Genomic DNA, 27,229 nt, shown 5'->3' with positions numbered 1-27,229 from the left:
TATTTCCTAACTTCCTAATAATTTTTATTATCATCACAACTGTTTGTAATTTCAAGCTGTACCTTATATGTATATACTCGTTGTAGTGTCTCTAGATTTTGAGTTTTTTATTTTTTGATACTTAGATTTTGAGTTTTTGACTCTTCCGTCCACGTACGCATGCAGGAAGGACAGCTTCGTCACCCACCGCGCTATGTGTGAGGCAGCACTGGCAGCAGATCGTGAGACCGCCCAGATGCCGCCGCCGGGAGCCGGCCTCTACGTCGACTCAGGCAGCGATAGCCAGGGCCTCGGGCTCTCCGGCGCCGCCGCCCACATGCATGGCTTCGCAGATCAAGGCCAGTCCTCTTCAGCAGCAGAAGCCTCGGTGTTTGACCACGTCATGGCATCGTACTCGGGCTCCTCCAGCATGTTCCGTTCTCAGGCGCCGTCAGACTTCACCTTGTCTTTCTTCCTCGGCGGCGGCGCTCCTGCTACCCAATACTTCTCTGCGGACGGCGGTGATCACGCCGAAGGAAACCAGGGCCATCTGCTCCACGGCAAGGAGCCCTTCCATGTCCATGACCTGATGCAACTCCCCGAGCCGCAGCACCACTACCACCAGCCAGGCAGCAGCAACGCCAACATCAACCTCCCTGGCTTCTTCTCTGGCACCAGCGGTGGCTAGTCCGGCAGCAACCAGCAGGACGCGCGCCTTGTCATCCAAGATCAATTCAACGGCGGCGCTGGCGGCAGCAACACCGAGCATGGTAACGTGATGGCGTCCACTGGAAGCCACTTCGGCGGCGGCTTCCCTGCCCTGTACAACTCATCTCCATCTCCATCGGCCGGGCTCTCGGCGACGGCGCTCCTGATGAAGGCGGCTCAGATGGGCTCAACGTCGAGCACCACCCCCCGCAGCGGCCCCAGCGCGCTGCTCCGTGCAGCCGGCTTCACAGGCACCGTCAGCGGCCAGGAGACTAGCAGGGCAGCAGCAGAAGGGATGTCTCACGAGGCACACTTCCATGATCCCATCATGAACTCTCTACCGTCAACGGGAGGCTCCGGCACCGGCGGCTTCTCCGGCACTGCAGGGTTGGCGGGCGTGGACGACGGCAGTCGTCTGAGCACAAGAGACTTCCTCGGCGTCGGCAGGGACGAGGCGATGGCGTCAACGCCCGGCCTCCACAACATGGGCGCCCTGGATCTACCGAAGCATGCATCATCAGTGCATGATATGGTTGTTGAATGTGGCAAGACTCAGGGCATGTTTGATAGGGATCTCGCCAGCTCCAGCTCCCTACTGCAAAATACTGTACTGACGCTGTTCATGGGAGCTAAAATTCTCTCTCTTTCCTCTCCTCCTCAGATAGCCGATTGGAGCCGGACAAGGCAAAATTTTTGGCTCCCACAGCTCCATGTGTGTCAGTGAGAGTGAGGGAGATGAGAGAGAAAAAACAGATTTCATAAACAGTGTTCTACAGTACTCCTGTCAGCCAGAAGCCGGATCCAGCAAATCTATACCAAAGGGGCCCTCAGTACAAATCTTTGAATGTGGCAGCTTCTACAATTCTCCAGAATTTATTTCATTTGCCACTTTCTAATGAAGCCTATCAATACCGGAGACACCTTCTTTGCCGAGTGCTAAGGCCGATATACACTCGGCAAATCCGCAAATGGCGCTCGGTAAACAGTTTATCGACAAAGAAAAGTGGCCATGACGGCGAGCGCCACCGTGACAGCGGCTTTGCCGAGTGCCAAGGTCAAGCACTCGGCAAAGGTCCTCGCTTTGCCGAGTGTCGTTGACTTAGACACTCGGCAAAGGTGGTCACTTTGCCGAGTGTCTGACCCGTGGCACTCGGCAAATCTCTGATGTTTGCCGAGTGCAACGGCCTTTGCTCTTAGGCAAAGCATGTTCCCAGATAGTTTCCAGGTAGTCACTTTGCCGAGTGTCATGGCCATTGCACTCGGCAAAGTGACCGAAAATAGTCTTTTTTATTTGTTTTTTTACATCCCATCCAAACAAACAGAAGATATATATAACAAACATCACCAACATCACATATATATCATCAACAGCACATATATATCACCAACACCACATATATATCACAAACGTCACATATATATCACAAACGTCTCATGTCTCACAATATATCATAAATAAGTTCACAAGTAATCCAAGTGCTCTATCATCTTCAACCACAATTGCAAATAGAAGTATCATTAACAACGACAAGTATCATCACTGATTTGGTGAAGGATTCGCTGAAGCATGAGGATCGTTCGATGCCGCCGATTGATTCTACACAAAGGAGAAGAGATTGCATGTGTGAGACAAGATAAATATATACCATACATGAATAAAACTTTCATACTCCACTAGGTTTGACCGTAAGCATGAACATACAAACTAAAACATTTATACTCACAGGAGTAGAATAGTGAGGAGGTGGAGCGAATAGCGAAGGTGGCGGAGCTACAACCGTAGCGGCGCCAAGACTTTGCATGTACTGAAAAATATTCGCCATCCTCCGCTGCTCGGTCCTCCCGCTCGGCCTCCACCCTCTCCATCTTCGCCTGCATCTGCTCCCGTATCCTCCTCTCTTGTTCCAGCTGGGCCTATAATATATTCACCCCAATGTTACAATAATGCAAAGGAAAGGTATGAAAAAACCAATGAACGACGAATAAACCAGGAATAACCTCGAGTGCCTCCACCCTGGTGGTGTGAAGTGTCCTGCCGAGGTCGTATGGCCGGGCTCCTGCTCGTGCTGCTTGCTCAAATCTAGGAAAGACTAGGAGTAGCGGCCGAGTCGATTGCGCCGTCGCCAATCTAGTACCGCCCATGCTTCTTGCCTCCTCCCACCCTCATGACGACTTCTCCATCAAGGTCCTCGGTGCTCGGATCGTACTCTAACCCATGGACCTCCCTTACCATTGATGTGTACTCACTAAGGCGGTTGTGGACGGTCGCATTGCTGTACGCCTCAGACCCGTCCTCCTGGTTTGTAGTCGACGTCGGACGTCGCCTTGCCCTTGTGGGCCATAGCAAATGCCTTGAAGATGGAGCAAGGCTGGCCACCATGTGACGCCGACTACGAGAAAAAATACAAGATGATTAGAAATCATGCAGAATTGAGCGTTAGAATAAATGAATGAATTTGCGTACCCATGTTTCTACATATCCACTAAGGCTGCAGCTGCCTTGATGGTGTGCTACACCTAGGCATCATCAAACGCCGCTCCCGGCACAAGTTGTGTGTCTCCTCCCACTCGCGTGAGCACCACATGTCCACCATCTGTTCCCAGCACTGGGGATGCGCTGGCGCACCAATAAGGAATCATCTACAGGCCATCAAGTATATGACATATCAGAAGATGAAATTAAGCCTACTTAATCTCAAAAGGAATCAGTATTAATGTTCTGTATTTACCTACAGGTACTGGTCCCGGGTCAGCGTCATGGATCTTGCATCCCTTTTGGTGACCTTTGTTCCAAGGACTGGTCCCGTGGTAAGTTACGACGGCCTAGATGCGTGCCTCATAATGCATGTCCACGATGAGTTTTTTGCAGCATTTGGTAGCCACCGCATCCGCCCCAGCCTCATGTCCGTCCTGGCATCTAAAGAAATCTTGCATACAAACACGATGTATCCATTCATTATTTCAAGAATGTATTGAGCAATGTAGTGCTGAGGAAGACTTATCCCATAGCTCTTGCTTCACCCGCTCCACCTTATTGTTGAATACCCTACGGGCCTGATCTGCAACATCGGGGACGGTGGCATAGTGGTCAAACGAGTAGGCTGGCCCCGTCACTCCGGCGTACTCAACCAGGCCAGGGAAGTGCTCCTTACATAGAAGACCGAGGATGCCATTGACTTGGCGTGTGTGACCACCTCCACTCGCCACAATCGTCCAGTTCCTGCCTAAGTGATTAAGAATAATTATTAATTTCTATTTTGATTTTCAACATATCATATAAAGTAGTGATAACATCTAAAGTTACTTACTTTTCCCCCTCGGGTCGAATCAGCGGGCATCTCTCATGAGGTATCGGTCGCTGAGGGAGGCTCACGGGACCTCGCAAGTAGACGCTCGACGAACTAGAGGAAGCGGAACCCCCCGCTGTCGCCTCATCCTCGTTGTCCTCCTGCTCATCCTCCTACGCCTCCTCGGCGTCATCTTGGGGCACCTGCTCCTCCTCCTCCTCCTCACGTGATGGGGCGGCAGGCGACGACTCCCTCCTGTGGCTGCTCCTCCTCCTACTCTCCCCCGGTGCAGCGGTCCTTGTCCTTCAGTACAAGGACGTTAGCTTCCTCATCCCACCGCCCACCATCTTTGTTCAATCACCTACAATTAAAAAGAGTAAACCAATAAGCAAAGATAAACAAGAAGTACTTAGAAATAGATGCAAAATAAACAAAACATAATTACAAAATAACATAGTATTACATGTATTAGAAATAATCTTCATGATCGAGATTAGCTGGATCATAAGTCTCATCATCACTATCAATCATGTCGAAATAATCAATACTATCCGAATGAGCAATGTTGCCATTGTCATTGTCTAAATGTAATCGCTCAAGCATTTGTAAGTCCTTCACATTTTTCACCTCATCTCCAGCGTCCTCTTCAATAATTGTTTCATTGTCTACTTGCATTCCGATCGCTTCGGTTAAGTCTATCTCAAACCTCCCTTCTAGTCCCTCTTCTTAAAAGAACTCTCCGTCATATGTGTTTGGGTCTAAGTTGTAATTTTCATCGTTTGGGATAGGCACTTTACCGTGTGGCGATACCCTATGCACAATGTCCCAACCCTTAAGATGCCTTATGGTTTGACACGCATATGGGAGATAATAAACTTGCGTGGCCTGTTGGGCCACAATATAGACATCGTTTCCTGGTAAGACTAGAATCCTGTCGAATTTCAACTAGCCCAAGATTAGAATATGTCCGTCTCAGTTACTTCAGGATCAAACCAATGGCATTTGAATATGATGGGATTAAAAGGTTTGGAACCATGAAACTTGAGTTCGTATATTTCTTCAATTCTTCCATAATACTCGACCTCATCAACGCCGGGCATAAAAACTCTGGAACTTGTGGTTCTTCGATTGGGCCGACTCTGCTCGTAGCTTGTTGTGCGAAAGCGATATCCATTCACGTCATAACCAGAAAATGACCTGACCCTATAGGCAAAGCCATCGACAACCTGTCTCAACTCAGGCACGCGTAGACACATCCCTCTAGCCCTGCAAGCTGAAGAAGGATACATCATTATATTATTCACACGTATGATTAACTTGTAATGTCAAACTAAGTACGAGCTAAATTGGACGGTACCTTCCGTTTGAACCAATAAATGAAATCGGGCATTTCATTTCCCGCACCCTATCTAAGAAGGGTATCTAGCTACTACGCGGTAGGATCCCTTGATTGACGCCAGAATTCATGAAGAGATTCCCTATGCCAACGAGAAACAAGGGGTTGGATGCAGAATAGTGACGGCATATTTAACAAGTTCATTGAGAACTTACTGCATGTACGGCGCCACTTCATCAAGGTTGGTCAACACGTATATCATGATATGGCGCCACTCTTCATGATTCAAGGTCTTGGGGGTCGATGCACTTGTGCTTCCGAGTTGCCCTCGGAAAAGACTGAGGTTTGATTCATTTTTGTCAACATTGTAACGAAGGGGTGGATTATGCACACTAGGGAGGTTGTCACCATAGTATGTTGTTGTGAAGTTCACCACCTCCTCCAGAATGTATGCCTCTACAATGGAAGCCTCGATTTTGCATTATTTTTACATTTATTTCGAAGAACCTTTAGACATCTCTCAATTGGATAGCACCAATGGACCCTGCACGGGCCCCCCATTCGTGCCTCATACAGGAGGTGCAAAATCAAGTGCTACATCAGATTGAAGAAGCCGGGTGGAAAGATCTTTTTCAACTTACAGAACAACACAGGTGCCATTCTTTCCAAGTCAGCAATCACTGGCCTGAGATAACTCCTTGGCACAAAGCTAGCGAAAGAAATAGCTCAACTCTGCCAGCACTAGCCAGACATGCTCAGGGACATAGCCTCGAACCATCGTCAGAAGAAGCCGCTCAATCCATATGTGGTAGTCATGACTCTTCATCCCTAAGACTCACATAGTAGATAAGTTCACTCCCCTCCTCAGATTAGCTGCATACCCATCAGGGAACATTAACGTCTAGATCCATTCTAGTACTTCCCTCCTTTAGGGCTTGCTCAAGACAAAATCGGCCTTAGGCCTTCTCCATGTCTTGCCACGACTAGGAGGCTTCATATGTTGGTTTGGTCTATCGCATAACGTTGCCAGATCCACTCTAGCCTTAACGTTGTCCTTTGACTTGTCAGGAATGTCCATGATTATTGCCCAAAGTGCCTCGGCGACATTCTTTTCAGTGTGCATTACATCAATGTTGTGTGGAAGGAGAAGGTCATCAAAATAGGGGAGCCGAGTCAAGCCCGACTTATGAGTCCACATATGTTGCTCTCCATATCCCACAAAACCACCTTCTGGATTGACCATGAGACTATCTATCTGTTCACGAACCAGTGGCAGTAGTCATTATCGGTGGTGCAGGGTCTGTCACTACGACACCTTTCGTAAAGTTCTTGATGTCTCGTCTGAATGCATGGTCAAGAGGGAGGAATTGTCGATGTTTGTCGAATGATGAATACTTGTCCACCCTTCTGCAACCAAATGAACCTCAGACCTTCCTTGCATACTGGGCATGGGAACTTCCCGTGAACACACCAGGCGTAGAATATCCCATACGCTAGGAAGTCATGCAGGGAGTAGTGGTACCAAACATGCATTTTGAAGTTTTTCTTTGTAGCTCGGTCGTATGTCCATACCCCTTCCTCCCAAGCATGGACCAATTCATCAATCACAGGCTCCATGAACACACCCATATTATTCCCCGGGTGTCTAGGAATTATCAACGATAAGAATACGTTCTGTCGTTGAAAGCATACGCCGAGGGGGAGATTGAGGGGGATAACTGAACATGGGCCAACATGTGTATGGGGCAGCCATCATTCCATAAGGATTTGAACCCATCTGTTGCCAGCTGCAACACGTACATTACGAGCCTCTTTAGCTTTGTCATGATGAATGCCATCAAAGTGGGTCCATGCTTCACCATCGGATGCATATACCATCCTGTCAGGATTGTATCGTTTGCCTATTTTTGTGCCATGTCATCTGTTTCATGGATTCCTCGATCATGTATAGTTGTTGGATCCTCGGTATGAAGCGGAAGGTGTCATAGGATTGTCACGGGAATGTCAAGCTGTCCTCTTCTGGCCATCACCAGAATCTACCTCTAGGAACCTAGAGGATTTACACTTTGGACAGTACTTTGCTTCCACATATTCTTTCCTAAATAGGATGCACACCCCTTCGGGCAAGCATGTATCTGCTCATACGGCATCTTAAGTGCACGAAGGAGTTTCCGTGACTCGTGCATGCTCTTTGGCACAAGGTGACCCTCCGGAAGCAGGCTGCCAATAACTGTCAACATACCATCAAAGGCGTCTTGACTCAGGCTATACTGGGACTTTAACGCCATTATGCGTCCAATGGCATCCAGTTGAGAAACCTTTGTCTAGCCGTGAAGGGGTTTCTGTGTCACGGCAAACATGTCGTAGAACGCCTTTGCGGTTGCCTTTGGCTCCTCCTCCGTACGTCCTTCAGCAAACTGTGTCTCATGATAGTCATTTAATATGTCTGCTACCCCGACATCAGCATCATAATCCTCGACGCGTGGTCTCACCACCTCCTCTCTCATACGATCGGCTTCACCATGGTAGACCCACCTGGTATAGTCTGCCGTAAATCCATTCTTCCAAAGATGTTCCCCCATGACCTTCTTTGTTTGTCTTTTCCTGTTTGCGCATTTGTTGTAGGGACAGCAAATTTTACTCGCTCCTTTAGCAGCCACGCCAAATACCCATTCCAAGAAAGCATCGGTCTTGTCGATCCATTCATTAGTGACCTGACCCTGACTTGCGCGGCCCGTGTACATTCACTCACGGTCCTCCATCCTCTAACATATATAGCGGCGAGTAATATAAACATCAATTGCATCTACACGATGTTCCTACTATCTAATATGTGAGGATAGGTCCTAATCCCACGCGAGGATGCGTAGGTGGGGTTAGTTTCCATGCTCTACTCCTATCCGAGACATAATTTTGGTAGCACTTCCCCGCTGTTCTCCAAATACACGTCCTGCCAGGGAGATTGTGTATCCGGAGAACAACATGGAGATGATGCCGAAACTCTGTCTCGGATCAGAGCAGACCATAGAAACTAACCCCACCTACGCATCCGCGGGCTGTCCAAAAAACATGGACAATTCGAAACAGATACGGTTTTAGATATGGAAGTATCTGTATATTTCCAACCGTATCTCTTTCGAACGGGAGACGCCTAACTGGGTCACATGATCTACGACCATGATACGAAAAGAGGGGTTATACCTAGGGTTGCGGTGGAGTTAGGCCGACTTCGGTTTGCAAGCATCGTACATGATAACTTGCGCGAAAACCTCCTCAATTTTTATCACAGTCCTCCACATATGATATCTTGACATCTTGACAAGTTTCATGATTTTCGGACTTCGTTTGCTTTTTATAGAATTTAAAAACAACTCGACCGTAAGTTCGTGGTCATGTTTCATGAACAAGATGTTCAAAATTGGTGGTCTGTTCCTGGATACGGCCTCACATTATACTAAATAACATGAATATCATTTTTCCATTCATTTTTTTTCATTATTCGAATGACTAGCGGTTATAATTTGAATTATCCAAGAAAATTCAATTAAATGAAATAAATTAAAGAAATATAGAAAAAGTCCGAGAAATGTGCCACATTGGAACATGGAGTACCAGGTATTGTCTGAGGACTGCAGAAAAAGTTTGGAGGTCAAAAGTGAAAAAAATATGGTTTGCCGAGTGTCAAAAAATGACACTCGGCAAAGAGGCATCTTTGCCGAGTGTCAGGAGAAGGCACTCGGCTAACGATTAACGGCGGCTACCGGCCGTTAACGGCGGTGGCCTTTGCCGAGTGTTATTGTTTGACACTCGGCAAACCTGGTCTTTGCCGAGTGTTCGGCACTCGGCAAACCACCTTTTTGCCGAGTGCGGGTTGTTTGCCGAGTGCTTTATATCTGGCACTCGGCAAACAGCCATCTTTACCGAGTGCCCGATAAAAAGCACTCGGCAAAGTCTGGGACACTCGGCAAAGAAGCCGTCTCCGGTAGTGTATGCTCGGTTTCAGAAGCTGTCGGTTATTCTTCAGAATTTGCAGCTAAGTCAGGCTAATGATGTTTGGTCCTATATATGGGGTTCACCTACCCTTTTCCTCCAGCAAGGCCTACAAGCATCTGATTGGTCATCCTAATGTGCATAGAGTTTACAAATGGCTATGGAAATCAACATGTCGAAACAAAAGAAAATTCTTTTTTTGGTTAGTCCTAAAGGACAGGTTGAGCACCAGGGCACTGCTCAGACGAAGGAACATGCATCTCTCCGATTATAACTGTGTCTTTTGCACTCTAAATGTTGAAGAAGATCTGGATCATCTTCTGTTTCATTGTCCTTTTGCTATGGCCTGCTGGTTCAACTTAAATGTCATTTTGCCTAACACCAACGGCATTCTTATCATTTTGGAAAGTATAAGGGATCAGCTCAGATTACCCTTTTTCACGGAAATCATTATCACAATGAGTTGGGCATTTGGATTATGCGGCATGACATCATCTTTAAGAATATCTCTCATTCAGTTCAGAGATGCAAATCAGTTTTCAAGGAGTTTGACTCTAGTTATTCTAAGAGCAAAAACAATTCATCACCCATTTATAGATCAATGGGTAGAAGGCTTTGGTAATCTTGGCTATTTTCTTCTTGACTTTTTTGTTTCTTGAACTTGGACTTGTACAGTTTATACAATTTTGTTTTTAATAAATTTCAGTAGGGTTTCCAACCCTTCCTATTTCATCAAAAAAAATATGTTGGATGTATACTGCTTGACTTTGTTGTTCCTGACTAGCTCCCTACAGCCCTCTCTCACTGTCTCACACACACAAGAACATATCCCGTTTGGTAGAGCTCTGTCTTCATCCAAAACTGCTTTAACTATTCTGATCAAGCAGTTCTTTTTTGCTCTGGCTGCTTTGGTTAGAAAAAGGTAGCTAAATGCTACAGAACAAAGGGTCAAGGATATAGTCCACGTGAAATTAAGATGAGAATATTAATTTTATCGTAGAACACCTTAATTAAAGCTAGGGGGAATAATCAGGCCCGGTCCTATCAATTTATATGTCTGGAGCAAAGCTATAAAAATGAGCCCTTTAATAAAACTCTAATAACATAATGATGTTTCCAATAAGTATAATACATACAAAAAACATTGTTATCAAACAAGTTATACATCTTACCTTAAAATTTTCTTCTAACATTTACTAATACGAAGTCATTGATGATGGCATCAATATCAATTTCATCTAATAATTTCTTCTTGATGCATAAAGTTGCCAAACCATTTAATCTTTCTTGAGACATTACAGGCCTCAAATAATTCTTTAGCGGCCGCTCGGTGGAAGGGGCGAAAGGCGAAACGCGGAGTCACGGACGCGGAAGCCGAATCGATGGAAGCAAATCGGCAAATCACGTACGAGCCTCTGCTGGGCTCCTTGCTTTTCTTATGGGCTAGACAGCACTATACCTACACCTTACATACTTGGGGTTGGGCCCCTTGGGGTCGAGGGCCCAGTGCAGCGGCATAGCTCGACCCCCCTCCCCCCCCCCCCCCCCCCCCAAGGGCCCGGACTGGGAATAATAGGCGATGAATGGGATCTTTGTCGTGTGTGCGTCGTAAATTGTGAAACATGACATAATTTTCAGTTTCTATGACTTAAATGTAACGCCATAGAAGGCTATATTTGTTGTCCTCTGATGCGCTACTGTGACCCACTCCATGCTTAGCTTATGCGCACGCTGAGCCCATGGCAGCGACCAAGCGATAGGGAGCTAAGCAAACCTTCCCTTTTTTGGCTACTGCTCCCTGTTTCGTGCTCCTCTAAATGCGTTTATTTTTTGGGGCTTTACTTGCGCAACGGTTCAATGGGAGAGCGTTTCATTACTAGAGTCGTGGAGCTTCTCATGGAGTGTTACCAAACATAGCATAACTATATAAAGGAAGGATTTGTTGTATACATATGAGGCACATCGAAAGTTTTGGTAGGGAACATTTGGAAGTAGCTAAACAGAACAAAGAGTGAAGACCTGAAGGATATAGTCCACGTGAAATTAAGATGAGAACATTAATTTTATCGCAGAACACCTTAAAGCTATAGAGAAGAATAGGCGATGAATGGGATCTTTGTCGTGTGTGCGTCATAAATTGTGAAACACGGCATAATTTTCAGTTTTTACGACTTAAATGTAACACCATAGAAGGTTGTATTTGTTGTCCTATGATGTGCCCCACTCCGTGCTTAGCTGATGCGCACACTGAGCCCACGGGTGCGACCAAGCGACAGGGAGCTAAGGAAAGTTTTCTTTTATGGCACCTGCTCCCTGTTCATGCTCCTCTTAGTACGTTTATTTTCTAGAGCTTTACTTGCGCAACGGTTCAACGGGAGAGCATTTTATTACTGGAGTCGTGGAGCTTGTCATGGAGCGTTACCAAACGTGGCGTAACTATATAAGGGGAGGATTTATCGTATACATATGAGGCACGTCAAAAGTTTTGCTAGGGAACATTTCGAAGTAGCTAAATGCTACAAAACAAAGGATGAAGGCCTGAAGGATGTAATTAACACGAGAATATAAATTTTGTCGCACAACACCTTTAGCTACGGGAAATAATGGGCCATGAATGCATTTGTGTCGTGTGTGCGTCGTTAATTGTGAAACATGGCATAATTTTCAGTTTCTACGACATAGATATAACGCCATAGAAGGCTATATTCTTTGTCCTATGATGCGCTGATGTGGCCCACTCCGTGCTTAGCTAATGTGCACGCTGAGCCCATGGGAGTGAGAGGGAGCTAAGAAAAGCTTCCCTTTATGGCTCCTGCCCCTATTCGTGCTTCTCTTACTGCGTTTATTTTCTAGAGCTTTACTTGTGCAACGGTTCAATGAAAGAGCGTTTCGTTACCGGAGTCGTTGAGCTGTGCTCGTGAAGCGTTACCAAACGCGGCGTAACTATATAAGGGAAAGGACTCCGTGCTTAGCTAATGTACACGCTGAGCCCACTGGAGTGAGAGGGAGCTAAGCAAAGCTTCCCTTTTTTGCTCCTGCTCCGCTCCCTATTCGTGCGTTTATTTTCTAGAGCTTTACTTGCGCAACGGTTCGACGGGAGAGCGTTTCGTTACGGGAGTCGTGGAGTTGTGCTCGTGGAGCGTTATCAAACGCGGCGTAACTATATAAGGGAATGACTCCGTGCTTAGCTAATGTGCACGTTGAGCCCACGGGAGTAAGAGGGAGCTAAGCAAAGCTTCCGTTTTTGGCTCCTGCTCCCTATTCGTGCTTCTCTTAGTGCATTTATTTTATGGAGCTTTACTGGCGCAACGGTTCAGCGGGAAAGCGTTTCGTCACCAGAGTCGTGGAGTATTATCAAACGCGGCGTAACTATATAAGGGAAGGACTCCGTTCTTAGCTAATGCGCACGCTGAGCCCACGGGAGTTAGAGGGAGCTAAGCAAAGCTTCCGTTTTTTGCTCCTGCTCCCTATTCTTGCCTCTCTTAGTGCGTTTATTTTCTAGAGCTTTACTTGCGTAATGGTTCAACGGGCATTTCGCTACCAGAGTCGTGGAGCGTTACCCAACGTGGTTGTAAACTATATAAGGGAAAGATCTATGTATACATGTGAGGCACATCGAAAGTTTTTGCTAGGGAGCATTCGGAAGTAGCTAGATGCTACAGAACAAAGGGTGACGGTCTGAAGGATAGTCCATGTGAAGAGAGAGAGGGGACCAGCCAGGCGCGTGACCTGGTGTTTGCTGCATGCTCTGCTACTGTTATCCACGGGGAGTCGGGGAAATGTTTGTAGACGGTGCGTGCTGTGTACCTTGTACGCACGCCGTCGTCCGGGTCTCGGCCGGGGAGAATGAGAATGATAAGGAGCGCCCCCTGATCGGTCTACGATTGCATCACTCGGTGCGAGAGAGCTGTGGGCCCCAGTGGGCCCCACGCGCCGCGTGTGCCGTGCGACCACTCCACCTGCCGGTCGCTGTCCATCTCTCTCGCCCCAGGCCCGTGCATATATTAGGGAGAGAGGCAGGCAGCGCTGCCGCTGCGCAACCACTCCCACCACTCTCCTATTGCTGCAGCCGGGCCGGGAGATATCCTAGACTCGGGAGCCGCGGAGGAGGAAAGCACCAAGCGGTAGGGCTCGCCTGTTCCTCCTGTTTGCTAGCTTCGTTTCGTTCGATTCTCGCGCAAATTCCTCGGCGTTTTCTCGGTGTTCATCATCTTGCCGGTGCTCGATTATTCTCTCGTTGTTTTGGAGCGTTTGTTGCGGACGACGGGGAGCCATCTGCCCCGATTCGAAGCGCTACTAGACTATTGCCTATTTGCCTTTCCCCAATCTCTCTCTGTATCGGTCTGTTCCTCGTTTAGGCCATTTCCTCTCCAGCCGCTTCTCTGAGAGCTTTGGCACGGGTTTGATTTCTTGGTTTCTTGCGGGCGTGTGCGTGTGTGAGTGCAACCTGTTTGTCATCTCCCTTGCTTTGTTTGCTTGCACGGGGAAGGGATGGATATATGATGGGTGGTCGATCTATTTGGTTCGGTGTGGCCTGTTGTGGCGCACATACGCACAGATTTATCCATCCATCCATCCTTGCTTTGCTACACTGCTAAATCTTGGTCGTCATATTTATTATCGCTTTCTCACACGCTGTTCTCTTCTATGGTTTTCTTTTCTTGCTCCTCTTTGTCCTTTAGATCACCAGATCTCCCGCAAGACGCCGGAATCCAGGCAGATAGATACACGGTGCCGCCTGCCATGTCGTCGCGTCTCTCTGACTCGGACTGGTCGTCGGTCACCTGAGAGCTAGTAGTGTCCAACGACGGACGGAGGTAGCTGCCAGTCACGCAGCCGTCTCCTGCTGATCGAGCGAGTGTGCAAAGGAGCTGCGGCGGCCGGTCCGTGTTTTCTTTCCTTCCGATGGCGGCCGCCTCGTCCGCGCTCTTCTTTGGGCTCGGCAACACGCAGATGCAAGCCACAGGCCGGCTCCTCTTCCTCTCTGCAGCAAAACTCCACAGCCGCTCCCGGCGCCGCGGCGCCGCCGCCCAAGAAGAAGAGGAACCAGCCAGGCAATCCAAGCAAGTCATCTGGCCCTAGCTATATATATACCATTTGATTATATTTGTTGAACGATCGATCCGATCGACGAGATGATTATATTTCTTTTGTTGTCTGATCGGTCGTCGCCTTGCGCATACAGGTCCTGACGCGGAGGTGATCGCGCTGTCGCCGCGGACGCTGCTGGCGACGAACCGGTTCGTGTGCGAGGTGTGCAACAAGGGGTTCCAGCGGGAGCAGAACCTGCAGCTGCACCGGCGCGGGCACAACCTGCCGTGGAAGCTGAAGCAGAAGAACCCGCTGCAGGCGCAGCGGCGGCGCGTGTACCTGTGCCCGGAGCCGACGTGCGTGCACCACGACCCGTCCCGGGCGCTTGGCGACCTCACGGGGATCAAGAAGCACTACTGCCGCAAGCACGGAGAGAAGAAGTGGAAGTGCGACAAGTGCAACAAGCGCTACGCCGTGCAGTCCGACTGGAAGGCGCACTCCAAGACCTGCGGCACCCGCGAGTACCGCTGCGACTGCGGCACCCTCTTCTCCAGGTCCGTTGTTCCTCGTTTCCTCTTTTTCCTCCGGCCGGCCGCTCCGTTCCCGACCGCCGGTGCCGGCCCGGCATGAACTGCTTGGAATTGGATTCTCTGCTTTTTGCTTGCCTTCTTTCCTCCATTTCTTTATGGATTCCTTTTTGACATGCATGATTGTGCCATGATGAGAGGCGGCCGATGATGTGCTGCGTTAGGGTTTGGGCTGTCATCAATAGCAAAGATGCTGTGGTGGTGTGGTATGTGTAGCTTGCTGGTTTAGGATTCCTGCGCGGGGCTAGCTTGGGGACAGAGAGAGAGACTGAGAGAAAGCGAGGTTGTTCAGGAGGACTGGAGGAGGAGGAGCTGCTCCCACGTGAGCTTCTCTTGTCGGGAGGGGACTGGAGATATGCGCGCAGCACTCTTCCTGACATGGTCATTGACGGCAGCGTCGGCAGTTCCTCTTTTCACCTCGTAATCCACGGCCCGCAACTGCAAACTCGCCGCAAGTTTGCATCCCCACCTGTTCACGAGATGCATCATGCATGCATGGCGAGACTTGCCAGAACTGGGCGCGCACGCGCTCTGGCGCGGTGCCGGCTGGCTCCGACCCGTACGTCCGGCGGCTCCGACCTGTATTTTCTGTACTACAGCTAGTGTGCATCTGTCATACGTACAGTACGCGTACGTTTCTTGGTATGTGCTGTAGACCTGTAGTGTAGTGCATAGCTGCATTTTTTGTTTTTTTTGAGGAATGAGTGCATAGCTGCATTAGAGTCACTTGGACTGATTTCTCTGTTATCGGGAAAATCTTGTGCTGATTTCTTGATTCGTTTCTGTGAAAATCAAGGATGATGTTAGTTTGCACGGTCAGTCAAATGTTATGCTAGCAGGGTTTTGTGCTCATTCTACCTACAGCATTGCTCCAGTAATTATTTATATTACTCCATTCAGTACATTTAAGAATATACAGATAGCATTTGGTTCACTAATTACAGTGGCAGGACCCAGGATTTGAAATCAGGGTAGTCTTAGTAAAAAAAATTCATGTGCAACACGACAAAATTCAAAGAAAAAGTTCGGTAAAATGGCTATAAATTAACCAAATTGAGATAATACAATTGAAAGGCTCAAAACTTATATAAATTAACCAAACTTATATAAGGTTTTACATAAATAAGAGATTACAATACAAGTTCTAATTCAAGGCTTTTGCTTTGCGCTTTCTCATTGCCATGAAAGCATGAACTTGGCGGAGATTGGACATAAAAGAAATTCTAAATTTATTTTATAGAAAAATAGTATCAAACAAAGTTTTGGAGTACACCATTGTGAAGAGCTCGTCGAGACAATCGAAACAGACATATTATTTACTATATTGGGAGCTCGGATCCAAAAGATATTAATTTTAAAAGAGAAGTCAACGTCCACTTAGCAAACTCCAGGAGAGTCCAACAGCACAACGCCATGTAGCACGTGCACTAGGCATCGATACTGGGCAGGCGCGTCCCCATCTGCTTCCCCAGTGGGAGAGAGCCGTCGAACGGCCCAGCCACTCTGGTAAAGCCGCATGACTCAGGCAAGAGGCTCCGCCTGCTCCCCAGTTTCACCATGCAGGAGCACAACAGGCCTTGATTGCGCATACTCCGTGACTACGATAACGTGGGCTTCTTTCAGTTTTTTATTGGGACATACTTTCTATAGGCTAAAGGATTGAAAATGCTGAGTACTAAATAAACTTTGGGCCAGATTCCAGGGTAGTCCTGGGCCTACCTAAACTACCCTCTGGGTCCGCCACTAACTAATTAAATGTGGTAGCACAGTACATATAGTACATTATTAAAAATTACTGCTCCTTAAATAAGCAGCATTCCTGCCACTTGAACAATTGTCACTCCATAAATAAGTAGACTTCCTGCTAGAAAAAGGGGTAATGATCGGTAGATATTATTGATTTAATATTAAGTAGCTTATTTTTACTCATTCATGATTTTGTATGCAATCTTTAATTAAAAAAGGTTATGTTGGTAAATTGCTGGTTACTACTAACTCTGGTAAAAGATATCGGACACACTTGACTTTACACTATCTTTAATGCGTATCTTTGACAACTACTCTTTTCTATAAAATATTTTTAAAATCCTTCAAATTGAAGAGACTTTGCAAGTTTTTTTAAATATGAATATACATAATAGTTTACATGTTTTCAAACTAAATAATGTCATGTATAGATATTGGTGTTTGTATTTCTTTTTGTCATTGTTGACTAAATCTTGTCCTAAAAGATATGTTTTTGAGGCCGAGAGAGAGAGAGAGAGAGAGAGAGAGTATGTACCACATGCTATTCCTAATACTCTTTAGTCTGAAACTAACTTTGTCTTGAAATATAATGTACCTTAGGATTCTAGGACATATAATGCGAAAAGCAAAGCAAATGATGCACGCTCCCTTAATTGGGAAGATATTGTGGTTGCCATGGATATTTAGATTGGTGATACATGTTAATGGTAGGTATGCATATGAATGTTTTCCTTTTGAATTGAGTTTGGGGTTACTTCACATATATCTTATATTTCAGGACGAATGAAGTACTTGTTGTTTTAGCATCATGCATATGGAATTAAGAAAATGTTAATATCTTGTTTTTCTTTTGCATAATCTTCCTGTATACTCTCTCTATCTTAAAATATAAGGTATCCTAGAAATTTGAGGACATGTTATGAGGTAAAGCAAATGCCCACTTGTGATCCTATCTTAACTATGGAGAGATATTTGTGTTGGTGATAGACATCAATGGTAGGTATGCATGTGAGTCATACCTTTTGAATCTGAGCTTGAGGGTTATTCATCCAGAACCTCTTATAGTTTGGGACAAATTTTGAATGCTTATATAGCTTATATTTCAGGATGGAGGGAGTAATTCATACCTACATATTGCCAGTTATTTAAGCAATTAAGATAACATGGTCAAGTATTTTTTTGAACCATGTCCACGCAATGTTGGCACAATTGCCTACAGAAAAACAACATATATATTTGCAAACCCATATAAATAGCCTAAAACAACATCTAATTTTTATTTGAACGAGTGTCTATCTTGGCATTTGATTTTATATCGGTTGTTATGTTCTATTATTTATTCATAAACGACTTGAATATTTTTTATGAAATCTAGCTAAGATATCATATTGCAATGTTTAGTAAGCTAAAGCTGTATGTACTCTATTCTTAATTATATGTATATTCGTATTTGTAATTTCTTTAGATTTTAACTCTTCCAACTTTTTTTTTTAAAAAAAAACTCTTCCATGTATGCATGCATGCAGGAGGGACAGCTTCATCACCCACCGCGCCTTCTGCGACGCGCTGGCTCGTGAGAGCGCGCAGATGCCGCCCCTGGGCGCCGGCCTCTACGCCGGCCCCGGCAGCATGAGCCTCGGGCTCTCCGGCACCGTCGCCCAGATGCATGGCTTTGCAGACCAAGCCGGCCAGTCCTCTTCAGCAGCAGCTGCTGCGCAGTTTGACCACATCATGCCATCTTCTTCGGGCTCCAGCTCCATGTTCCGTTCTCAGGCGTCGGCCTCCTCGTCATCTTACTTCCTCGGCGGCAGGCGCTCCTCCTGCCGCCCAGGATTTCTCCGAGGACGGCTCCCAGGGCAGCCAGGGCCCTCTGCTCCACGGCATGGCGCCCTTCCATGGCCTGATGCAACTCCCCGAGCAGCACCACCAGCCGGGGCTGGGCAGCAGAAACGCCGCCGTCGCCAACGGTAACAACCTCCTGAACCTTGGGTTCTTCTCAGCTGGCAACAATGGTGGCACATCCGGCAGCCAGGACGCGCGCCTTGTCATCCAAGACCAGTTCAACGTCACCGGCGGCGGCAGTGGAAGCGCAGAGCATGTCAACGTGATGGCGTCCCTCGGAAGCCACCTCGGCGGCGGCTTCCCTTCCCTGTACAACAACTCATCTCCATCGGCCGGGCTGGCCCAGAACTCGGCCACGGCGCTCCTGATGAAGGCGGCTCAGATGGGCTCTACGTCGAGCACCGCCCACAACAACGGACATACTAGCGTGCTGCTCCGTGCTACGGGCTTCAGCGCCGGCAGCGGCCAGGGGACTACTACTGGCAGGGCCGCAGGAGAAGGGACGACGTCTCACGAGGCACACTTCCATGAGCTCATCATGAACTCTCTGGCTGGCGGAGGCGGTACCGGCACTGGCGGCTTCTCCGGCACTACTGCAGGGTTCGGGGGCGTGGACGACGGCAAGCTGAGCACAAGAGACTTCCTCGGCGTCGGCAGGGGCGCGATGGCACCGGCAGGGCTCCACATCGGCGCCCTGGACCCGGCCCAGATGAAGTGATGGGGAATGAAGAGCAACGACACAAGACAACAAGAAGAAAAAGCAAGAAAGGAAGTCAATAAACAGACGATCATGCATGCACGTGAAGGCTAGCTTTCGCGCGCGCGCAAGCATGTAACGGTAAGCTAGTGAGGGCCGATCTCAGGGAGATCGAGTAAACTTTTAATCTAGTTTTGTTTTCGTTAATTTCCGTGTTCATATGCTGCTGCTGACTGCATGCAACTTGTTGGTTTTATTTCGTTTATTTCCGTACAATTTAGTGGTGTTTTTCAAAGTGCTTAGACACTAGATGGTGGTCTCCCTTGATGGCAAGCAAGCTCATCATGTGGAGGCCGGGCCAGAGACCAGAATCTAAGCAGGATGCTTTGGACGTTTACTGCTTGTTGTCTCGTGCTCTTCTGGATATGCCTTTTCTCGTTGCATGATGATGTGGTGCAGTGGTTATATTTCATGTTGGTTTCTTCTCTGGGTCGCGCTGCTTTCAGAGTTGAAAGGGGTCAGGGTAAGGATGGCAACGGGGATGTACCCGTCGGGTATCGCTGGAACGTTTTCTTTCCCGTTATGGAGAATTCATCCCGTCCCCGTTAACTGTCTCGGGTATAGATTGTTGCCCATCCCCGTACCCATTGGGCATCGGTCGGGTAACAGATACCCGATGGGTACTGCATACCCGATAAACAAGGACATTTGGGGTCGTAGCTTTGCAATCGGAGACGATTCTTCTTCACCCGGGTATAAGTGCCGGAGTCTCGGAGATGCCGAGGAGAAGGAGCAAGGTTGCGAGGAGGATGAGCAAAGGTGGCAAAGAGACCGAACTGAGGAAGCGAGGGGCACGAGCGCTCGTGGGGCAGGCGTGCTTGTGCTGCTGGTGGAGATGGTGAGGAAAAATTGAACTAGGGTTCCTAAAACACATAAACTATATATATGATTGTTCAGATTTTGGTCAAAATACCTATGTTGAGCTTCTTTTGGGCCTAATACTCGCATGACAGCTCAAATAGTCGGGTTCCCAACGGGTAACGGGGACGGATAAACAGGGAACGTTCCCGTACCCGCTATACCCGTCGGGGATGGATTCTTGCCCATTTAGATGCCCGCGGGTAAAAATATGATTCCATCCCCACCCCCTAATGAATCAAATATTCGTCGGGTATCGCGTATCACGCCCGTTGCCATCTTTAGGTCAGGGGGGCCGAGCAGAATGCAGAAGCATACTAGGCATTGATTGTGGCTTTGCTAGGTCGATCAGGACAGCGCGCGCAGGAAGAGCTAGGACAAGCAGATCCACCAAAGCACGCATCCCAGTGCCAACTGCCTAGTATGCATGGTTATTGCTTGCCTAATACAGCTGCCTGATGACTTTCTTGTCCCTGCCGCCTGCGTCTCTCTCTCTCTCTCTGACGTACTACAGAGTACGTACTATGAATAAGAGACTGTGTAGCTGGCACATACATCGAAAGTTTTGCTAGGGAACATTTGGAAGTAGCTAAATGCTACAGAACAAATGGTGAAGGCTGAAGGATTTGTCCACGTGAAGAGAGAGGGGAGGGAGCTGCATGCAAAGTCTGCAGGTTCAGGACCAGCCAGGATGTCCTGGCGTCTGCTGCGTGCTACTGTTACCGAATACCGAACAGGGAGTGTTTGTGGCGATCGATTGGGTATGAATGTACACTGTATTCGTATTCCTGCAAAGAGCGTCTGCTGAGTACTCCGTACATTGTTCTGTGTAGTACAGGAAGGTACAGTATAAGCCACTACGTACAGGATATTTTCGGAAATTGAAGTGACCAGTATGTAGTACCCTCCTACAAGATGAACGAGTATTGTTGAACAGAAACAAAAAAAAAAATCCTATGCATAAGCTTGTTAGTATTATGGGTGTACCTAAGAATAGTCTTGTTTAGTGGTGGTCTTTTCTCCTTGGTTCGTTCATGTTTTTCTTGCCTGCTGATTTGATTTTCTCCTTTTCAACAGAAACACCAATCAGTCCGTTCAATGCGTACGGGAAATAGCCGGCTTCAAAGATAGACATTTGATATTGGTTTGTAAATATAGTGCGATAATATAGAATTTTCAAAGATGAACCGCATATACTCTATATGCTAATGGTCCCATACAGTATGATTGGGTAAATTAATAGATAGAGTAGGAGTATGATTAGGTAAATGGAAATAATCTTATAATATATGCTGATTAAACTTGATCGGTTTTGAGTATATATATATTTCTTTTGGGTGTGGCAGAGCACGTTTTTCATTAAGAGAAAGACAACATTCACTACGGAAATAGGGTCTTTGCCGAGTGCAACTTTCTTCGCCGAGGGCTAAAAGTCGGGCACTCGACAAAGAGCTATTTTGCCGAGTGCCGCACTCGGCAACGATATACACTCGGCAAAGAAGGCTTTGCCGAGTGTCAGGCACTCGGCAAAGCCAGACACTCGACAAAGGCCCTTTTTGCCGAGTGTCAGGCCCTCGACAAACCCTGGAGCTTGGCAAAAAGCGGCGTCAGGTAACGGCCGCCGCCTGCCGTCCAGGTTTGCCGAGTGTCCAGCGGGTAGGCACTCGGCAAACTACTTCTTTGCCGAGTGTCAGACCCTGACACTCGGCAAAGAATAACGGCAAACTATTTTTTTCCCCTACTTTTGAACTCCAAAATTTTGCTGAGTCCTCCTACAGTACATGAGATTCATGTTAAAATTTGGTACATTTTTATGGCTTTTTGCTATATTTAGTTAATTTATTTCATTTAATTGATTTTTTTCGGAAAATGCAAATTTGAACTGCACATGCATCGAATAATGGAATTTAATGATTCAAAAAATGATATTCATGGTATTGAGTGTAGTGTGAGGCCGTATCCAGGAACGGACCAGAAATTTCAAACATCTTGTTCACGAAACATGACCACGAACTTGCGAACGAATTGTTTTTAAATTCTATAAAATGCAAACGAAGTCCGAAAATCATGAAACTTGTCGAGATGTCATGATATCGTGTGTGGAGGATGTGATAAAAATTTGAGAAGGTTTGGTGCACGTTATCTGGCACTCGGCAAACCGGCAGCCCAAGTGCCAAATCGGGGCACTCGGCAAACGGCCCATCCACACTTAGACAAACCGGCCACCCAACTGTTACCTCCCTCCCTCCCACACACGCACACACGCGCGCCGCCGGCCCGCCCCGCCCGCTCACCCGCCGACGCGCCCCCGCCGCTCCGCTGCCCGCGCACGGCGGCGCGCCCCCGCCGGCCTGCCCCCACCGCCTTCGCCCGCTGGCCCGCCCACACCAGCGCGCCTTCGCCAGCCGCCCCGGACACCGTGGCCCACCGACGCCCGCCGCTCCAACCCCGTGGCCCGCGCCCCGACCCACGGCAGCGCCGCCTCGGCCCTCTCGGTGCGACCTCGGCCGTCCTCAGCGCGCCCCCGACCGCCACGGCCATCCTCTCCCCGTCCCCGGCGCGCCTCGGCCGACCCCGACGCCCTCGCAGCCCCCGACACCATAGGTGAGTAGTAGAGTAGCAGTGGTAGTATGTTTTAGTAGAAATAGAGTTCGGTAGAGTAGTAATAGTAGGTGGTTGTGGTGGTGGTGGTGGTTGTAGTAGTAGAAGAGTAGAGTGGCGGTGGTGGTGGTGGTTGTAGTAGTAGAAAAGTAGAGCGGCGGCGGTGGTGGTGGATGAATGTGACTTGGCAATGATATGTTGAATTGAATGCATATGTATATGTGGTTGTCGGCCATCGTGCCGTATGTTTTTTTGCAGGTTTTGGATACCTCACCGTGCAGGGGAGGTTCTGTCAAAATTTTGAACTAAGATAGTATTTTGTTCTTTTTTTGCAGAGAAGAGAGGTTGTAGCCGAGCCGGAGTATCTCGGCGACCCCGATCGTCTTCCTCGCCGCTGCGGGTCTGCTTGCACCGCGTCGCCTCGCCACTGCACCGACCCGCCATGGCCCCGCTAGCCTGACTCCACCGCCACCCTAGGTATAACCCTTCTTTCCGTATCATGGTCGTAGATCGCGTAACCCAGTTAGGCGTCTCCCATTCAAAAGAGATACGATTGGAGGTATGCAGATCTTTGCATATCTACGACCGTATCTATTTTGGATTGTCTATATTTTTTGGACAGCCCGCGGATGCGTAGATGGGTTAGTTTTCATGGTCTGTTCCGATCCGAGATAGAGTTTCGGCATCACCTCCCTATTGTTCTCCGGATACACACTCTCCCGGATAGCCCGCAGATGTCGAGGTTATTCCTGTTTTACTCGTCGTGCATTGATCTTTACACACCTTAATTAGCTTTGCATTACTGAAACATTGGAGTGAAATATTGTAGGCCTGGCTAGAAGAAGAAGCAAGGCAACGTCAGGACCTGGCGGCCCAACTGCAGTCTGAGCGGGCCGCGTGAGAGGCCCAGGCGCAGAGGATGGCGGAAATGATGTAGTTCATGCAGACTCTTGGGCAACATACGGGTCTAGTTGTGCCACCTAGGGCTGTTCGCTCCACCTTCGACTCCTGTAGCTGCAGCTACTCCTGTGAGTTTTCGCTTGTGCTTTGCTTATATGACCTAGATTAGCTATTCAAGTAATCTTGTCTAACGCATGCAATCTCTTCTCCTTTGTGCAGCCTCAGTCGGAGGGTTCAAAAAATCTAGCTCATGCGCCTCCGACTGATCCAGCTTTTCCTTCACCAGGCACTCAGTTTCCACCTTGGTGATGAGTAGCATTAGTTGTATTTGCATTTGTTGTTCACTTGGTGATGGATTTCTGATATACTTGTCATGCACTAGTGGTATATTTGGAAAACTGTGATAGATGTTTGGATTAATGTATGTGATATATGTGATATATTGTGATGAATGTGATATATATGATGGATGTAATAAATATGTGATGTATGTTTGGATGGATGTGAGATATATGTGATAATTTATGTTTGTCGTGATGGAATGTAAAAAATGAATAAAAAAAACTAGTTTTGGTCAGTTTGCCGAGTGCAATGGTCACTGCACTCGGCAAAGCTGGAAAAAGGGGCCGCCAATCCGTTTCCCAGCTTTGCCGAGTGCCATGACCATGTCACTCGGCAAAGAATTGTTTTAAAAAAAAACTTTGCCGAGTGCCACCCATCCGGCACTCGGCAAAGAATTTAAAAAAAATAAAAAACTTTGCCGAGAGCCACCCGTCCGGCGCTCGGCAAAGAAATTTAAAAAAAATAAAAAACTTTGTCGAGTGCCATCCCGGGCGGCGCTCGGCAAAGAATTTTTTAAAAAATAAAAATAAAAAACTTTGTCGAGTGCCAGCCCGGACGACGCTCGGCAAAGAATTTAAAAAAAATGAAAAACTTTGCTGAGTGTCGTTCGGGTTGGCACTCGGCAAAGCCGCCGTCACCGTTTCCTGCGCCGTGACTGGCTCGTTTTCTTTGCCGAGTGCTGTCACGACACTCAGCAAAAGCTTTGCCGAGTGCCCGACATATGGCTCTCGGCAAAGGCTGCTTTGCCGGCCATTTTTTTCCCGAGTGGCAAAGCCTTTGTCGAGTGTATTTAGGGCTTTGCCGAGTACCGCGGGCACTCGGCAAAGCGCCTGAATCCAGTAGTGATTACAACACACGAACTTTGTAAGCCCAGGCTTACCCAGACCAACACATTAATTCCTTGCAAGATTATTAGTCTTGCATATGCAAAGATCGCCAACAAAATTATTCACAGTCATGTAATTATATTAAAAATTAATTTGTGACCAAATCCAGCTAAGCACTAAGAGAGAAAGTTAGTAAAGAAACACGACTAGTAACTAAAAGCGACACTCCTAGTAAGCAGCAAAAATCTCCATATAGCCCATCATCTGAAGCAGGCTTGAGGAACCCAGTAATCACCTCCTCACGACCATGGCGCTTCACAATCACTCAACCCGAACTTGTCCAGGAGCACGAGCTCTTGTACACACCTTGTAATCCTTCTTCTCTAACAAAACTAAAACCACGTCTGGATGGTGGTATGGGTATCCAGGGAGAACATGCAAAGTGGTTTTAACGGAAAGCATATCTTATCAACCTGGGCACTATAAGAATGCACTACTACAAAAAAGATTTTCAGCAACGGTTCTTTTCAGGAGCCACCTCTATAGTGGTCGGTGAACCAAGCTACATTTGTAGAGGCGACTCCAAAGCCAGCAGCCTCTACAAATGCATCTTCAGAGGCGGCTGGAATTAGCAACCGCCTCTAAAGATATGCTTTTAGATCCCATTTTATTTTTTGAGCATAGTAATAACCATCATGCATATTTTTTCGTTGTTGTTCTGAATAGCAGGTTCAGCAAAGAATAGTGCTGGAAAAGCTTTGGTCAAAGTTTTGAAAGTGGTCATGAAAATTAAAAATGACCTGTTCCCAAATTTAGTGATGGCCTGAAATCTAGTCAGGTGATGAACTCAAATTCACAAGTAGCGCACACACAGGTTATTTATTATATACTCCGTACTATAATAACACACGTCAAAAGCCGTATCTTCTCTTCTCTGTCCGTTTCCGGAAACAGAATCCGGCGGCGTGTCGTGCCTGTTGACAAAACGCAATGCCGTCGAGGACAAGTCGCTGAGGCGCGCGGCGTACGTGACGTGCGTTCCCTCCCCGGAGCGATCTTGTGCGATACCGAGCAACCTACCACCGTCGTCCCTCTTGCCCAAGCAAGTTTCCACACGGCCGGCGTCCTTTTTCCCTGTGATGTGATGAGTAGTTTCTCCCTGAGCCCAAACTGTTGTGTCCGCCCTCCGCCGGCCGGCCCGCCCCGATCGGCCTCGTGGAAAGCCGAGCCAGAAGAGAAAGGCGTCGCCGTCGCCTGCCTGGATTGCCCGGTCGCCCGCAGGCCGCAGCTGCTGCTGCGACTGCGAGCGACGATTCACACGGCGCTAGCCGACGCGTCGCGCTAGCTAGCTTTCTGCTTCTCCCACCTTGTTTGGTAAAAAAGCAAAGCGTCGTCCAGCGTCCAGCGATTCAGTGGCGCGCGGCAGCTTTAAGTTACCCAGAACTGTTCCTGGATTCTCACTAAGTTTCACGACACACTGACCCGACACCGCTTGCTGCTCGATCTGCCGGCGTGTAGTAGGAATTCGCTGCGCGATGCATCTGCTGGCTGGCGTACTACCCATGCATGGGCTCACTACACGAGGCAGGAGAGATGGAAACTAGTACTACGTGCTTGTTTAGTTTTCGATGAAATTCTCAAAAAGTGCTACAGTAGCTATCACATCAAATCTTGCGATACGTGTATAGAGCATTAATTGTAGACGAAAAAACTAATTGTATAGTTTGGTTAGAAATTGCGAGACGAACGTTTTGAGCCTAATTAGTCCATGATTGAACACTAATTGCTAAATAAAAACGAAAGTGCTACAGTAGTCCAAATTCCCAAAATTCGTGAACTAAACACGCACTACATTAGTATCTCTTTGCAGGTCACGTTTAGGCCCTGACTCACTGCAGTTTTTAGCCAGGATATCTCGACGACCGACGGGCCGGCGGCGGCGGCGACGACGACGACGAGGACAGTCAGTCGACAGCGATCTGTACGTGATGAAGCGCATCCATCATGTCTTTCCGCTGCCAACTTTCTCCTAGAGTAGCTTGCCCCTGCTGCGTCGATCTGCTGCAGCCTTTGCATGCATAATAAGCAAAAGGCTCGGGAAAGAGATCCGCGCCTGCCGCTGCCACACATGCGCGTCCGTCCTCCGCCGCTGCATGCAGCAGGCTCCAGCAGCCGATGCTTTGTTCACCAAAGCCCTGGGACAAAAACGACTACTACTACGTACTGCGCCTGGCGCCTGCCCGCCTGGGCGCGGCGACACTTTCGATCGACATTATTGGCCGGAGACGACGATTCGTCATGGCTCTTTGCCTTGGCGGCTTGCCGTCCAACCCGAATCTCCGGCCGGCCGGATCGTAGTCCCACCGCGCGCGTCAGTCCAGCGTCACCATCCATCGATTGACCGGAAATCAGTACTACCACACATGCGCGTCGTCCGC

At 47.9% G+C, this 27,229-nt stretch overlaps 2 pseudogenes; both read left to right on the top strand.

Annotated features, from left to right (window-relative positions):
* The first annotated feature begins 235 nt into the window (after positions 1–235).
* Positions 236–1,411, top strand: LOC136535401 (protein indeterminate-domain 5, chloroplastic-like; annotated as a pseudogene).
* An 11,913-nt stretch (positions 1,412–13,324) lies between these two features.
* Positions 13,325–19,600, top strand: LOC136535402 (protein indeterminate-domain 5, chloroplastic-like; annotated as a pseudogene).
* Positions 19,601–27,229: the final 7,629 nt, after the last annotated feature.

Source organism: Miscanthus floridulus, unplaced genomic scaffold (genome assembly GCF_019320115.1).
Source record: "Miscanthus floridulus cultivar M001 unplaced genomic scaffold, ASM1932011v1 os_2769, whole genome shotgun sequence".
In the NCBI taxonomy this organism is placed as follows: Eukaryota; Viridiplantae; Streptophyta; class Magnoliopsida; order Poales; family Poaceae; genus Miscanthus; species Miscanthus floridulus.
Note: the sequence above shows the minus strand (reverse complement) of the source record. Positions and strands in the feature narration are given on the sequence as shown.